General features: G+C 36.2%; 1 protein-coding gene across 2 annotated transcripts in view; it reads right to left on the bottom strand.

Moving 5' to 3' along the window:
- REEP3 (receptor accessory protein 3) overlaps window positions 1–14,677 on the bottom strand; it is a 100,743-nt gene that overhangs the window by 71,693 nt on the left and 14,373 nt on the right. The window contains exon 1 of one of the 2 annotated variants that reach the window (XM_047072841.1): window positions 1,135–1,768. The exons of the other annotated variant lie outside the window; for it this stretch is intronic. The gene's annotated coding sequence lies outside the window, so the exon portion shown is untranslated. Of the gene's footprint in view, window positions 1–1,134; window positions 1,769–14,677 lie in introns of those variants that run through there. 2 annotated transcript variants of the gene reach the window in all.

Below are 14,677 nucleotides of genomic sequence, written 5' to 3'. Positions count from 1 at the left end.
CTATCCAGCCTAGTGACTTCTGAGAAAGCGACTAACCTTAAGAACTGAAGCTTAACAAGAACACAATTTCCAGGTCTGTTGGGTGTTCATCCCCACTGCTGACACGAGGTACAATCCCACAGTCATCATACTTCGAGTTTACATATTCAAGTTAATTTCAGTCCACTTTGTATTTCCCTCTAGACTATGGATGAAATCAATGTATTATCCTCGTGTGCCCATATAATCCAGTACCACTGAATTTAAATTCCACATGAAATTCTTCAGGGGAAAAAAAAAAAACCTTTTAAAATACTTATTTTACTCCATAAATTATAATGATAGTGATATTCTTTTGTAAAGTTGAAGATCTTACAAAACATTTTATATTAAGCTGCTATGAAAAAGTCCTTCTATATTGCTAGTCTGGAGTGGTTCAGCTCACTTGGCCTGTCCAGGTTTGGTATCAAGATAGTATTTTTTTTTTTAATGTTTAATTCCACCCCCCTTTCTTTTTTTTAAATTGAGGAGTAATTTACCTATACCATAATAGTTTCAGATGTACAACATAACAATTTGATACCTGTATATATTGCAAAATGATCACAGTAAGTCTAATACCACTCAGAGTTATAAAAATTTTTTCGTATGATGAAAATTTTTAAGACCTACTCTCAGTAACTTTCAAACATGCAATACAGTATTATTAAGTATAGTCAGCACGCTGTACATTATATCCTCATGTCTTACTTATAACTGGAAGACTGTACCCTTCAACCCCCTTTACCCACTTCTACAATGGATTTTTGACTCCTCTTTCCCCTCCATCCAACCTGTAACCCAGTCCTGTTGGTTTTTCCTTGGTGAGAGTCCAAGGTACATCTTCCTTTTCTATGTGCAAACTGGGAGTGGTCAGCGATACCCTTAGGCTCATGCATCTCTGACTTATTGGATAATTTCCCAAAACGCCTCTGGCTCCACTGTCGGATCAGTCTTCCTAATATACCTGCTGTACTTCCTTGCTTGAAGACTTCAATAGCTGGCCTCCTTATCCCCTTGCCCACCAGCCTCTGAAGGGACTCATCAGAACATACTTTGAAAACCACTGCCTTATATAAATCACATGTTCCCACATGGTTTCCTAAATACACCTACCTTTTGTATTTCTACTTCAACCTGGGAGAGTGTGTGCATGCCTCCCTCCGTCATCTTTTTTCTCCACAAGGTCCTCCCGTCGCTTACGTGTCACCATCCATTCCAACAGTGAGAGACAGTTAATTCCAGTATGCATGTGTAATGGTTTCAAAATTGTTAACTCATACTTTGATTGGATACAACTTTATCAACTAGAGGACAGTGCCATTTATAGTTCTTTTTTACTGGAGTCTTAGATAAGCCTTCAATTATTTCCCAAGTTACTCAGATCAGCACTTTTTCCCTCTACTCTCTTCAACCAAAGCTGTTTAATACATTTATAGAGTTCGATTATTTTGTCACATTTAGTTTCCCATCCTGATTCCTCAGTCTCCTAAAATGACATTTTAAAATTTGTATATAAAGATTTACTCTTTGTGCTGTAAAGTTGTAGGAGTTTTGACAAATGTGTAATGTCATTTATGCACCATCATAGTATCCTACGCAACAGTTTTGCTGCCCTATTAAAACCCTTGAGAATCCTCTATTTAACACTCCCCTTAATGCCTGGCAATCACTGTTGTCTAAAATCTCCATAGTTTTGCTTTTTCCAGAATGTCATACAAATGGAATCATACAGTATTTAGCCTTTACAGACTTGCCTCCTTCATTTAAAATTCAACCCCCCCACCCCCCCCACCCCCCCCCTTTGTGTGGCCCTGATAAGCTCTTATCTTTTTATCATTGTAGTGTTCTATTGTATGGATATACCAGTGTGTTTATCCATTCACTAGGAGCTAGCAAAGGACATCTTGGTTGCTTCCAGTGTTTGGTAGGTTATGAGCATTCTTCTACGAACATTCGCATATAGGTTTTTGTGTGGACCTAAGTTTGGTTCAGTTGGATGATTATGTATGAGCATTATTGAGAGATTCTATGGTAAGATTATGTTCAGCTTTTTAATAGCCAAACCGTCTTCCAAAGTGACTGTACCACCTTGCATTCCCACTAGCAATGAATGGGAGTTTTTGTTTTGCATCCTTGCCAGCAATTGGTGCTGTTAACTTTTATGATTTTAGATATTCTAATAGGTGTGTACTGGTATCTCACTGTTTTAGTTTCCATTTCCCTAATGACATATGGGATGTGGTATGACTTTTCGTATGTGCAATTGCCATCTGTATCTCTTCTTCTGGTGAGGTGTCTGTTCAGTTCTTTTGCCCATTTTTAATTTAGGTTATTTATTTCCTTGTTAAGTTTTAAGTGTTCCTTGCATACATTTTCTCTCAGTCTGTGGCTTATCTTTTTATTCTTTTAACAGTCCTCAGCAGAGCAGGTTTTTAGTCCAATTTATTTTTTTTTCTTTCACGGACCATGCTTTTGGTGTTGAATCTAAAAATTCATCAAACCCAAGGTCACCTAGATTTTCTCTTATATTTTCTTTTGGAGGTTTTATAAAAGTTTTGCATTTTACATTCAGGTCTGTGATCCATTTTTGAAGTCATTTTTGTGGAAGGCATAAGGTCTTTCTTTAGCTATACACACACACACACACACACACACACACACACACGTTATATATATTGCACAAGGACATCTAATTGGTACAGTACCATTGTCGAAGCAACAAAAGTAGTAACAAAAACTTGTTGCTCTTGGGGGAAGAGAGGGAAGAGGAAGAGATACAGCAATTATGACAAACTGTTAACAGTAAGTGATTCTAGGTGAAGCGTAAGTGGATGTTCCTTCTACTTGTTCACATTTTCCATAGCTTTAACATTTTTCTATAAAACCAGTGAAATAATTTTACAAAGAAGGTAAGGAAGAATAAAGTGCATTTTAGAAGAATTTTCATTAAGTTCTTTGTCTCTCAAAGGGTTAAGTTTCAGTTATATAAAAGATTGTAATTATGTACAAAACTGGATAACCTAAAACTGAATTAACAAACTACTATATTCCCAGAGAAGAATATAAAAGAGGAACAGCAGCCACTAAAGACAGAAATAGTTAAAATATTTTATATTGAAAAATTCCTACCCTAACTGTGGATTCGTCTATTCTTATAGTTTGGTTAATTTTTGCTTAAATACATCCTCTTGTAAATATGTAACTAGATTTGTTATGCTGTCTAAAATCTTTCAACTAGAATTATCAGTTTATACACATTTATTGTAATTTTGAAATATTTATGCTTAAATCTAACATCTTATTCTGTACTATTTTTTCTACTTGTGTTCTTTTTCTTCTTTCTATGGAATGATTGAGACCTAGTCCTCTAGTCCTTGGTTTCTAGAGTTAAGGTATTAGACTGCCTACACTGGGTGTTGTTTCTGATCCCAATGTGCCCCATGAGAACAGGAAAACCACTCAAGGTCATCAGGTTACAGGAAATGCCCCTAGGTAAATACTAGCTCCTTTGTGCTCTCTTTGTCTTGCTGGGCTACCAGCCTGTAAGCAGTGTATACTTCCTAGTGACCTCAGTGGTGTATTTTTTTTTTTTTTTCTTTTCAATAACTCCAAAGGCATTTCTTTTGATTGTTAGAGGAGATCACCATCAGACATTTCTAATTTCCAGCCATTATATAAAACAATACTATTTTCTTTACATAATATTGATTGGTTGTAAAGCTTTTGATCGATTATATTGCTAGCTAGTATTTTCATTTTATTTATAAGAATACTCAGGACTTTAATAGCTTTCATCACTGGTACATTTGAAAACATGTCATAAAATATTTCATCAAGCCGTTTTTCATGTTTTCAATTCCAGGGCCTATCACAGTTACATTTTTGTCCACCAGACTGCTCAAAATGAAACCCTAAACTGCTGTTTATATTTAAATTTTCAGAGGATTTGCTCTGAAAAGGAGAATCGGAACATTCCATAAGGAGAAAAGAAATCAGTCTCTTATCAAGCACTTCTGGGGCTGGAAGACATAGCTGAGAGATGGGAGTTCCTTATATCTGATGTGAAATATGTAAATTAATCACCTAAACTGCTTATACCTGACAGTACCTAACATTATTTGACGCTTATGGTAAAAGAGCTTAAAATAGTAGTCTCACGTTCAGGGATATACTTTTTTTCCCCCCTTGAAATGTACAACCATTCAAATTTTCGGCCAAATTTGAACAATCTTAATTTCTATTCAATCCAAAAAATTTAATAGTACAAAAAAAAAAAAACCCACTTGGGAGCTCTAATTCTTTCCCCAAAGATATATAAAGAGGATGGAAATGTGGTTCAGCATTACATAATGTTGCCACCCACTCTAGGAACAGAAATGAGTGCCTAGCAACAGGAAAGGGTCATCTCAGGAGAGTGCTGATTGCTCATTGGAGCATTCTAAACACAGATGCTTTTCTATCCTTATCACTTCCAGTCCCTGCTAAACACACGCTGGTTACCTTGGATCCCAGGGCCCTCTCATGAAAACCTTCCTCCTATGACCATCAATAACTGCCACTCATGGCAACCTCTGCCTTTAGGTTACATTCTTAAACAAAAGGACAAAATAAATTTTGAAACATTATAAGAAAATATGCATTTTGTGTACAGAATAGTCTCTGCATTCTTCTTTCTCAGTGATATTTCCTTTAAGATATGAAATGTTAGTTTTCATGTTGGTATTTGTCTTGCCTGGCCCCTCATACCCACAGGTCTGGACAGCAAGGACAAAGCACCCAACTCATAATAATGAGGTTAGGCATGAGTGTGTCTAATATTGCAGGTGCTTATGTTAGGAGAACTCTTCTTAAGACTGTAATCTCATGTTCAAGAATTGGTTTTTATTTTCTTTAAACAGCCATTTAAGTTTTAGATTAAATTTGAACAGTCTCAATTCCTATTCAATTCTAAAGATTTAGTAATACAAATAAAGACCCAAGAAGCTAGATTTTTATTTTTTTTCCTGAAAGATATATGAAAAGGATAGAAATGTGGTTCAGTATTACATAATTTTGCCACTACTCCAGAAAGAGAAGGGAGGGCACCTTTACTCATGTTTATTGCCTATTTGCATGTGTTCCCACCCCCCCTTTTGGTGTGAAGTCCCTTGCCCATTTTCCTTTATGTAGTCTGAATAGGAGCCATTTGTTGTGTTTTATAAATATTTTCTCCCAGTCTGCCTTTTTCCCCACTCTCTTAATGGTCTATTTTGATGAGAAGTATTTTAGTCTGTTTCAATTTATCATTCTTGGTCTTTTCCTTTATGACTAATGCTTTTTGTGCCCTCTTTGTTTGCTTTTCCTTATTTCAAAATCATAAAGATATTTTTCTATATTATTTTCTAGAAACTTTTACTTTTTACCTGTAATGAGACTAGAATTTTTGTGTGTGATCTGAGTTTGGGGCTATGATTAAATGGACTTATGATATCCAATTGGCATAGGACTGCTCTGTGGTGCCACCTCTGTCACAAAATAAGCATCCACATATGTATGGGACTCTTTCTAGATCCTACGGTCTTTCATTGGCCTATCTGTCTATCCTTGCCCCAGTATCACATTGTCTTAATTACTGTAACTTTGTAATCTTCATATCTAAATAAACTCATCCCACCAGTAATAGCTGATCAAATATGTCATCCCACTATTTTTGCTCTTCTAGTTCAACATTGTCTTGGCTACCCTCGGACCTTTGCATTTCCATCTATGTTTTAGAGATAAGTTGTCAATTCTCTTCTCTAGGTCTACATACTCCTTAAGTGAACTCCATTTCATGACAGCATCCATAGCCAATCTGTCAAACAGTCCCCTGGGTTATATCCTTAAAACTAAATCTAGAATCTGATGACTGCTACCAGTCCAGTCCAAGTAACCACCCATCTCTCACTGATTTATTAACATAGCCTCCTAATGGATCTCCATACTTCCACCCTTACTCCTTTACAGTCTGTTTATCATGGCAGAGAAATCTTTTAGAATAGGATCTGATAATGTCACTCTTATACTCCTAACCCTCCAATGGCTTCCCACCTCCCTCAGAGTAAATTCCCATGTCCTTAACAATGGCCTACATCTCTTGCTGCAGTACTGCTCTGCCTACCACACTGACTTTCTTTTGCTGAGCACAAGTCTACCTTGGAGCTTGTACTGAGTTAACTCCCTTCCTGAGAAGCTCTTCCCCAGGATCTGCAAGGCTAATGTCTTCACGTCTTTCAAGTCTTTGCTCAAATAAATGTCAACTACTCACCGAAGCCTTCCCTAGCTACCCTAATTAAAAATTCCAAGTCACCCCGAGAGTAAATGGAAACTCTATTCCAACAAGATGCTTTATCTTTTAACAGAAACATAACATAATAAATTATGTCCCTTAATAAATGTAAGCAATTTAAAAAGGAAAGTTTTAGGGTTTTTTTTTTAAGTAGCGCTTTCAATATTCCTTGTATTTGTTAAAAATAAGACAGTCATGGAAATTAACCTAATGATGAAAACTACCACAAAGCAGCAGAAGGTAGTTCCTTCTGCTGGCCATTGATCCCATGGCTCTTTTGTTACTTAGTTTTAAATTTTAGTGTGTGGAGAAAGGAGTAGGTAAATCAAATAGCCTTTGCTTTAATGGCATTTGACTAAACTCTAATGCATATAAGGAGAATTGGGAAGGTTTCTCAAAATCTTAAGGTGTTAAGAGTATTTTTATTTCTAGAGCAGTTTTCCCAAATGCTTCTTTTAAAATTTACGATGTAATACCTGCTCTATACTAGAGTATATATAATATATATGCAAGTATGAAGTCAAACGATGCATGTGAACCCAACCCCAGATTAAAATGAGAGCAGTGCCTGTAACATCCCATCTACCTCTGCATGCCTCCCCTGTCCAGAGTGCTCTGACAACCCTTTGTTCCACACCTTGCAGTTGCTGCTGCTCTTGCTCAAGCTTATCATTCCTTTCCCTCTCTAAACCTGTTCTTCCTCATGTTTTCCATCTCACAAAATGGTGACGCATCGCACTCAAATAACCCGAGCCAGACACCTGCAATCGTTTTTGTCAAATTCCACCCCCAAATCTCTCTCATGTCTGTTCCCATGTCCCAAACACTTACTTCAGCCTTAATTCTGATCCTTTTTAATTTTCGTGGGGACCACCTGGCCTCCTCACTTTCCCCAGGCTTCCTGTTCAAACCTTTCACTGCTTTCCTTCCTTTCTCAATCAAGAAACAGCTTCTTATCACGCTATTAGAAGTTAGACTGAATTGATCTTAGGCTTCTGACTCCTCTAATCTCATCGCTGGCAGCTCTGTGCTCCAATACTTTTGAACTACCTGCTTTGCTGTTCCCTAAGACAGTCATGTCACTTTGTTTCTATGTCTTGGCATACTTTCCCTCTCTGATTGGGAGCTCTTCTCAAGAAGGATCACTTCAGAGAGGGAATTGAAAAGCTATTTCCTCTCAGAGTATTTCCTTGCCTCCTCTAGGTGAGGAAGACTTCCTCCCTGTTCTCACAGCATCTTGTACGTAGTTGATGTGATTACTAGCAGTGTGGCTTTTGGTAAGTTATTAACTTTTCTGTTCCTGTTTGCTTTCCTGTAAGATATGATTTAACAGAGACTACCTTGTGAGTATTAAATACCTTAAGCCATGTAACAACGCCAGGCATGTGATACACAGTTGACAAATATCAATTATTACTGTCCCACAACAATATGTTCATGGACTTACCCATCTGCTGTCTGTGTGTTTAGCATTCTTCAGGATATATTTAGCTCTTCATCCTCAAAGCCTAGAACACTCTGATACATGATAGGTACTCAATAAATACTTGCACAAAGTATAAAACAAAAACAAAAACTCTTTCCCCTACTGTACACAAAAAGGGAGAATGGAATAGTTTTGTATGCATAGTCTGAAAGACAAATATTGCCTAAGCTGAGGCCAGAAAAAGTGACAAAAGAAATGGACACAGTGCTATTCAATCTGACGGTTCTACAATTTTCTTTTATGGCCTTTAAAAATATATGCAGTGGCTACTTCAGATTAGAAAATAGGACGGCAGTAGCATCTTTTTCTGGTGGGTTAAGTATAATTACCACTTAGTTAAACATACGTATCAGCAATTTTAATTCTCAATTTGACACATGTGATTTATCCTAATTTATTAAAACATAAACTAAAAACACAGTGCAAAGTCTACTTTTCTTCAGTAGCAGAAGTCTCAATGTTGACATACATATACAAATGGTCATATTTCCCAATATTTTTATATTCATTTGGAATGCTGGTTTTCCTCATTTCTGATTCATCCTTATTTTGTGGAGAGCATCTATGCTCAACTTGTTTAAAATGTATTTGCTTCATTAAAAAAAAATTTCTTTTCACAGAATGTTTTTGTTATTGGTTGATGGCCAAAGATTTACTATTTATTTATTTATTTATTTATTTATTTATTTATTTATTTCCTTCATATGTTTTTAGTTTCCATAGAAGCACACTAAACTATACTTTAAGTATGAACATAGCTTTTTCTCGGGGAAGGGATATAAAAAAGAGGAAGGACAGATTCTGAAAACTTCTTTTTAAAGCACATACACACACATATCAGCTGCAGAGAAACAAGGTTCACAAAATGAATACTCCAAGCATTGTATGCTAGAAATAGTATCGTAAATTGTGTGCCCGAATTTGTCACTCCGAAAAAAAAACACTTCTAGAAAATTATATTCTTTCCCACCCAAATGTTTAAACCTGTTAAGTAAGGTTGTTTCATAAGAGATTTATTCTCTAACAATCAAAGCAACCTTTTTAATAAGCGAAAAATTAAGCTACTTACACTAGTATGAGTCATGATCACATAAGAATTGACAAATTATCTATTTTCCTCTTTACTTGAATCAGTTTTTCTTTCTTATTGAACAAAAAGAGGCAACTTCATGAATTGTCCTAGAACCTGAGTCAGCTTGTGATAAAGACAAAAAGCATGGTTTGCATCAGGGGGAAAAATGTGAGTTAAATACTTAAAGATGACACCTGTAAATTTTGTTATTCTACCACTAAATTTAAGGCATTAGGTCTACTAACTAGTACTAGAAAAAAACTTTAATGCACCAGAATCCTTCTAATACATGAAATCATTTTAAAAATTAATTCTAATCAAAAGCAATTGCCATGGGATCATAACATTAGAAAGGATGAAAGAAAGCCAATTTCCCTTTTCATGTGCAACAGAATCATGAGCTAGACTTTTTCCCGAAGCCATTAGGTATTGGGGTGGTTTGTCAAGCAGCAACAGATCACTGAAAGCAGCCGGGAACTCCAGGTGGCCCTGGTAGCAGTGAGCACAGACTCCCGAGGGCATGGAAGTCCAGGTGAATCAATACTGCCTGACGAATGGCTGTGGAGCAAGTAGGCATAATAAAGCACAGGAAAGGTGGCATCGATGGCACAAGGAACAGCCAGAGCAAGAAGAGTGTATGCAGGTAGCAACTATATAGGTGGCACCCTATACCCTTGAATGTACCCAGAGACACAGAAGTGAAGAACTGAGGTCTTACCTAAATTAGATGGGTTAGGATTTGTAATCTGTTAGACTAAGGGTCAACTGTTAAGGTGGCCTTACTGAAGTTTACTTAAGGTTCACAGTTGGGTGTTCACAGAGAACAGGAAGATATAAAACAAAACTAAACTAAGTCTGTTTTTCCTCCTCTTTCATTTCTTTGTAACTCTAATGACATTTAATGGAAGAGTCGCAACTCTGAAATACTCGTTAATGCCTTGCTGTAATGCAAACAGACTGTTTTAAGGAGCAAGGACTGATAGATTTCTGCGTAGGCTCGTGTTGTGCTCGTGAATGCACACAGAATGTCACATTTGTGCCTCAAGCAACCTGAGTTAATCAAGAACAGAATTATCTACATTTTAGGGATGAAGTAAAGTCCTACTACTACAATTGACCCTTGAACCACACAGGTTGAACTGGGTGGGTTCACTTACATGTGGATTTGCTTCGATATAGTACAGTAAGTATAAATATATTTTCTTATGATTTTTTAAATTTTCTTTTTTCTAGTCTATTGTAAGAATATAGTATACAATATGTATAACATACAAAATCTGTGTTAATTGTTAATGTTATTGGTAAGGCTTTCAGTCAATAGTAGGCTATTAGTATTTAAGTTTTGAGAGAGTCAAATGTTCTACACAGATTTTCAACTGTGCAGTGGTCAGTGTCCCTAACCCCTGCGTTGTTCAAGGGTCAACCGTACTAAGAAGTAGTGATGTCACTTGTAGTGACTCAAAAGGATAATGATAATGTGAGGTGGCATTTTATGAAACTCTGAATTCTGTAAATTAGAAATAATGACATGAAAGTATTTGTATTTTTACCTTATGCAAAAAAGCCTGAAATGTGTATCCACAGAGTTATTAGAATTTCACAATAATTTTAAAGCAGGCTGAAGAAAAGATTAAATCTTGTTTTTATACTGCTGCCAGAGAGCAGTGCCATTTTAGCTGGCAAAAAGAAATACCTATCCTTTGTTGAGACCTTATTATTATGAAATCCCGAAGAACTTAAACATCATGTAAAATGCTACCAGCTTATAAGCACCCAATTCTGTCCCTAGTATAACTGGAGTTTCTTAACCTTTAAAAAATACTTTTCTGTATAATAAATGTTAGAATAAAAGCCATTAGTTTTTGTTAAGTTCTGTTGGCTGGTGGTTTTCCTTCTCTATCTAACACATACTGCTATTTGGGTTTAAATGCTACCACTTAAAAGATTTTAGTCTTGTTTGGTATTAAAAGTTGAGACTATAAAATAAAGGCATTTATTTTTCTGAGGGAAACTTAAAACTAATCTTTGATTTAAAGAATACATATTTTAAACAGCAACATATTTAAAGAATGTTTTTAAACAGAAATGTTCATATTTTTAATAGATACATTACCAAAAAGAACAAAGAAATCTAAAACTCACCCCCAGATGTGCTCCCCAGACATAATGATACCATTTGATGATCCAAACATCTCTTTCAGTATTATTAGTGGAGAAAGAAGATTGATAAAAAGGTATGTAAAATGGGATCTTAAAATAGATGGCATTTAAAATAACCCCAATTTTGTTTAATTGAACAGATGATAAATAAAACTGAAGGAATAAATAAAACTTATTTAAACAGCCGAAGTGTCAGAACCTCAAGTAATCCTTTGATTTTAAGAAAAGGAACACGAAAGGCTGGTGCTCCAGCTCCAAACAGCATCTGGCTTTCTCCCATGAAGGATGAAATTTGCCTCGAGCTTCCTCCCATCCTCCCCCTGCCTCCAGATTTCCATTACCTATTATATTTTTAGCCACTCGTAACACATTCTAATCGACAATATTAATTCTATGGATGCTTTTAAAGGCAAGGAATGATTTTAGATGAATTTAAAAATAAATATAAATCCCCACACCAACAAATTTTAAAATGATCTTTTTAAGGCAGTGTAAATTGTGTAGTGCTGCAAATGTGCTATTTAGCCAATCTGACAAATGTGATATTTGCTAGACTTTGTTTCACACGCTAGCTGGGAATATGAAATGCATTTCCAAGGTGGATTTCATGAAGTAGTACTACAGAGAATGCTGTAATAAAATCCAGACATTCCATCCACTACATTCCTTTCCTCTAATACTTCTGTAATTCAATCTAAAAGGACAAGCAAATCTGTCTGGGACGATTACTGCTGTATAGACAACTAATGTTGCTTATTGCTAGGCTTCAGATAAGTATTTTCTAGGTATTCAAATATCATGAAATCACTGAAAACCAAACTAAGGATATTCTACAATTTTTCTCTCCTTGTTTTAAAATGGTAACAATTCATGGCCACCTGCGTGGCTCAGTCAGGCTCAGTCAGTTAAGCATCCGACTTCAGCTCGGGTCAGATCTCACAGTTCATGAGTTCCAGCCCCGTGTCAGGTTCTGTGCTGACAGCTCAGAGCCTGGAGCCTGCTTCGGATTCTCTGTCTCCCTTTCTCTCTCTGCCCCTCCCCCGCTTGTGCTCTAGGTCTCTCAAAAATAAATAAATGTTGAAAAAAAATTTTTTTTTAATGGTAACAATTCAGCAGCTCAATTCTGTGATAGTTTCCTGACAATACTATTTCTCAAAATCCTCACTAGGTTTTCTATTTCATAATCTCCAGTGTAAAGATTTTCAAACTAGTACATTCTAATTGCTTGAGGAGCTTTTAAAACTAAGGCTGTCCAGGCCTTATTCCAGGTCAATTAAGTCAGAATCTTTGAGAATGGGGTCTAGGAAAGGTGTTTTAAAAATCTTTTAAATACCATACAGTGCCTTGTGAGTTCTTATTCTAAATAAAGAATCCAAAGCATCTCTATGTAATTGAGCTACTCTCAATTAAAACTGTCAGAAACAGTGAAAATAATATTATTAGGATTTTTAAGAAGTGAATGTTATCGTTGTATCAACCATATTTCTCAGAAACAGCATTCATTTTCAACATTTGTATAGCTATATAATTGTTTTTCTGGTCCAAAGCCATAATTTTAAAGTACCCCATTATACAAAACTTCTTTTTATTTTATTTTTTATTTTTATCTTTTTGAGGGGGGTGAAGGGAACAGGGTAAAGAAAAAAAAATCCAAAATTTATTCTCCAACAATACAGAGAAGACAAAACTTCTTTTTAAAGGGTAAACAGGGTTAGGAAATCTTGTCTGATTATTGGGACGTTTTAGGATTACTTTGAGGGATTAAATGTTAGCAAAACGTAAGACTGACAAAACAATAAAACAAGAATCTGGCAAAGAGTAAAAGGAATAAATGGTCATTGATTTCAGAGCTCATTTGTAGGCGAACTTTTTTTTTCATTTGTTTTTTAGCTTATCCCAGTTTCCAAATCTTTGATTGTTTGTATTAGTTCCATTTTATTTCATGAATTTCCAATCATGTTTCATATGAAATGTTCCATAATAACCCACTTCATTTCTCCCCCTAGTACATGCTTGGGCTTTGGGCAGCATCATGCACTTGTTACAGAAGCTAATTGATTCATTTTCTGATTTCCTTCTTCTTATACCGTTCTCCCCAAATCCTCCAGGATTCCTCATCAAACAGAATTCTTTCACATTAAAAAAAAAAAAAGTATTATTTAAACTAAGTTGGCGATCTTGTTGGTATTTCTGGGAGATGCTAGGCTAGTACAGAATTATGGATAACTTTTGAAGTTAAAGCTACTAAATTTATTTACTTTGCATTCTCAAACTAGAAAAACATACAGACAAATCTGCAAACCTACTAGCTAATCATCTCACAATCATGTTCCTGAGATACTGCAGGGTTCTGAACGTCCTCCTCTACTAACCAAGTGAACACAGCACGTGGAATGACAAGGGAACAAGGGGACAGCCTAACAGGCCAAATAAATCCTGGCCATCAGTGGGTGACAGATGTCTTAGCCAGATCACCCCCACAGCAATGCTGACCACATGGAAAACACACAGCTCGCTATTCTTTTCCATTTTCTTCCTTTTCTATAAATGAGGTTCAGCATGCATAAGAAATCAGAGCTACACATTGGTATAAAAGGTTACTATTAGACATTACTTCCCTTGATAGGTTCAGACCCATCCCATGTTCTAGGACACATACCCCTCCTTAGTACTAGGCTTAGTACTAGGCTTTGAAACACATAACCTTAAAGTTAAATTATTCTTCTGTAGGCATTAGGGAGTTTCAAGTAACATAAAATTTCTGACCAGCTAAACTCAAAACGGACAAGCAACATCATTAGAACACAAAGCATACTATAGAGTTGAGACTATTATTCTGCATTTCAACAGTAACACTCTCTTAGGTCTGGTTTAGTCTAGAAGTAGCTATAGTGAAGGCACATTAATTTATACATTTTTTAGACATCGAGTTGCTTTTTATAGCAACATCCCACATATCAAACATGAAAACTGTCATCTGAAAATAAGTGGGGGGAAAAAAAACAAGAAAACTCCTAAGTGTTTATGTACCTACTTCTAGAACCCCAAAAATCCTTTGGATACATAAGAAATTGGACATTCTTCATTGGATTCCTACCAGCTTTAAGAAAAAGAAGGAACTAGAGACAGCCTGCCTGGCAATTTCATAGGGGTTCTGGCCTTCTGTTCACAAACTCTTTGTGACAGGTGCGGCCCCATCCCTCCCTCCATCTGGGGCCTGGCTAAGCACTAAAACTGGCCTCTCCACCAGCAAGAAGCATATGGGCTGGGGCAGGGGCAGCCTCTCCTTTCTGATGGTATCTGCTCCCCGTTGTCTAAGCTTGTCCCTTTAGTTTCTGTATCTTCGTCCTCACTGGGTTGAGCATTTCTGAAACGTAACAGTTGATATGAAGAAACCAGGACACATGCTTCTAATTTATGAAGCGCAACAAAGTGAATCAGTCATCCAAAACCAAGGTAGAATACCACCATTACCATTGCTTCTGAGCTTTTTCCTCTGCTAGGATATTCCCTCAGGGGTTACTTTGATCCTAAAATTTGCATTTATCATCCTCTTTTTGGAAAAATAGGTTTGCCATATATGTATTTATCTCCTATATCGTTTAGTTTTACCTTTGTTGGGGTCTTTAAA

Source organism: Lynx rufus, unplaced genomic scaffold, assembly GCF_022079265.1.
Source record: "Lynx rufus isolate CCGP_SWC_20201006 ecotype Redwood Valley unplaced genomic scaffold, mLynRuf1.p SCAF_11, whole genome shotgun sequence".
Taxonomy (NCBI): Eukaryota; Metazoa; Chordata; class Mammalia; order Carnivora; family Felidae; genus Lynx; species Lynx rufus.
Note: the sequence above shows the minus strand (reverse complement) of the source record. Positions and strands in the feature narration are given on the sequence as shown.